General features: G+C 45.4%; 1 protein-coding gene across 3 annotated transcripts in view; it reads left to right on the top strand.

Moving 5' to 3' along the window:
* Nucleotides 1-336: 336 nt before the first annotated feature.
* Nucleotides 337-2,451, top strand: part of LOC118368909 (zinc finger protein 219-like) — a 50,724-nt gene continuing 48,609 nt past the window's right edge. For 2 of the 3 annotated variants that reach the window (XM_052497480.1, XM_052497482.1), the window contains exons 1-5: nt 337-436; nt 669-726; nt 1,069-1,328; nt 1,489-1,583; nt 2,204-2,408. The gene's annotated coding sequence lies outside the window, so the exon portion shown is untranslated. Of the gene's footprint in view, nt 437-668; nt 727-1,068; nt 1,329-1,383; nt 1,584-2,203; nt 2,409-2,451 lie in introns of those variants that run through there. The other variant, XM_052497481.1, reaches the window with a different exon arrangement.

A 2,451-nucleotide genomic window follows, 5' to 3' on the forward strand; every position in this document is an offset into this window, starting at 1 on the left:
CTGATAGTATTTGGATTGGGACTGCATACACACACACACTCAGGAAGGCATGCATTCATGTGCACACACACACACACAACATTGTATGTTACTCGAGTCATGTGACTTGAATGAAAAAAACAGCCTGATATCGCAAACATTATTTCCTTAGATATGAAATCAGCCGTATCAATGTTTTCACCATCAAGCCATGTGTCATGTGAAGTATGAACTATTATAGGTTGTGTCCCTGGTCAAAAGTAGTGCTCTGGTCAATAACAGTTCACTGCAGGGAACAGGGTGCCATTTGAACTGTAGACTAACTGTACTAAGTTACTCCAGTCCTGTTTTTGCTTTTAGAGTGTTGAGTCTGACTGAGTGTTTTGAGAGCGCCCTCTCTCTGTTGGAGGGTGAACTGCAGTTTATGGACACAGCACCACTACCAGACTGTATCAAGGTATGCTATGTGTATTACTATACCACTGCTTCTGTGCGGTTTAACATGGCAGCACACAAGTCAATGAGGTGTTATGGGGTGAAATACTAACAATTATCATCAAATTGATTTCTAGAAGAAAAACAACAACTTTTGAGTGAACTTATGAAAAAAGTTGAATACATTTTGTGTAAATGTCACATACTTTCTGAGCGTGAACCATCTTGCTTAAGAACACAATGTCCAATCACAGAGGCAGCGACCTGGAAGTCCTCGGTCGATTGGCTGCCATGGTGGACAAACTGGAAAAGGTAGGAGAGAGGGAGGGAAGATCTGAATGAAATGGAACACTAATATAGCGTTGTACTGTGTTGTGTTGTATCACAGAGGGAAGAATGGAGATAGAGGGAGTAGGTGGAGGGATGGGGGAGGAGGAGTGCAGGGGGATCCCTCTCTTTACTCCTTCCCTCCGCTTTCTCTCTTTCCCCAATCTCTGTCATCCCTTCCTCTATCTCCCTCCATCTCTTTCGCTATTCCTCTTCCTCTTCCCCTCTTTCCCACTTCCTCTCTCTTTCTGATTCCCCCCATTTACCTTTCTCCCCTTCCCCTTCTTATCCACTCCCTTCATCCTCTACCCCCCTCTTTCTCCCTAGAGCAAGCTCTATCTATTATGGTGTAGGATGCTGAGTTCAGGGAGGCAGTACTTGGCCGTGTTAACGGGTGTGGAGGAGACCTACCTGCCCCTCTTGGAGGGTCCAGACACCCCGTCCCCCCTCCGGGGGTCCGGGGGGAAGCAGACCTCCTTTTCCACAACTTGGCCAGCTTCAGCGCCTTCCACTCGCAGAACCTCCTCCCAGCCATGGAGGGAGCTCTACTGCAGAGTCTACTGAAACAGGACCTCTTCAGTAAACGTGTGAGTGGGTCACATAGAGTTGGATAGAGGGATGTTTTAGCATGGGCAGCACCATCGAGAAGTAGAAGAAGAAGAAGATGACTACTTTATTCTATCTCTCCCCCTCTTTCTCTCTGGCTCTCGCTCACTCTTTATCCCTCTTTCTCCCTCTCAAACAAAGAGAGAGGTGTTTTTCCAGTACCCTCACTGCATATAGTAAGGACCAAACCAGAAATGGACTCCTTGTTGGTCACTTAGGCTGCAGACTTCTTCAAGGTAAGAAAACGTTCCATTCAAAAAACATTATTACAGCATCAGTGGAGGCTGGTGAGGGGAGGAAAGCTCATAATAATGGCTGGGATTTTGAGCTGTTTCATATAGTAAAGGCAATTAGCACTGCATTGTATACCCTAAAATAACTCATTAATGTTGGATTACCCTAAAACCAATCACCAGACTTTCAATATATTATGATAGTCCGTCTGATACATACACAGGGCAATGTCTGATCACAGCTTTAAACTGAGTAAACAAGGAGAACATCACACAGATGGTATTAGCAGAGATCTGAAGGTAGAATGTTCACTGTTATCTAAAATGACCACCAGGTGGCAGTAGAAGATGCCTAAAAGTACGGGTACTGTATCATGAAAATGATGATGTGAGAACAATGATGATGGTGATGATGATGATTTGGTGGGAGGTTTGCCCAAATCTGTATATTTAATAGGATTTTTTTGTATTTGTAGTTTTGTTTTATGGACTGGAGTTGCAAGTATTGCACTGTGTTTGTTATGTCTGTTCTGTTATGTGAAGAAAAAAATGAGATTGATGATAATGACCATAGATGGCTGAAGTCCTCTCCTTCCCCTCTCCTCCTCCTCGTCCCTCCCCAGCTCAGACTCCTTGCCACCCCTCCTCTCTTTCTCATGTCCTTCCCCCACTGTCTCCAGTCCCCTACACAGACTGGAACAGTACTGTGATGTTCTGGAGGAGCTGGGAGGGCTAAACCACTCCTATGACTCCTTCCTCTCCGTCCTCAGACACGCCCAGCGCCACGGTGAGGACCTCTGGGCCAGCGACCTCATCGTCGGGTGTCCGGTGAGAATGCTAGATTTAGATTAATCTAGATTAGATTAGATTT

The sequence above is a fragment of the Oncorhynchus keta genome, chromosome 35, assembly GCF_023373465.1.
Source record: "Oncorhynchus keta strain PuntledgeMale-10-30-2019 chromosome 35, Oket_V2, whole genome shotgun sequence".
Classification (NCBI taxonomy): domain Eukaryota; kingdom Metazoa; phylum Chordata; class Actinopteri; order Salmoniformes; family Salmonidae; genus Oncorhynchus; species Oncorhynchus keta.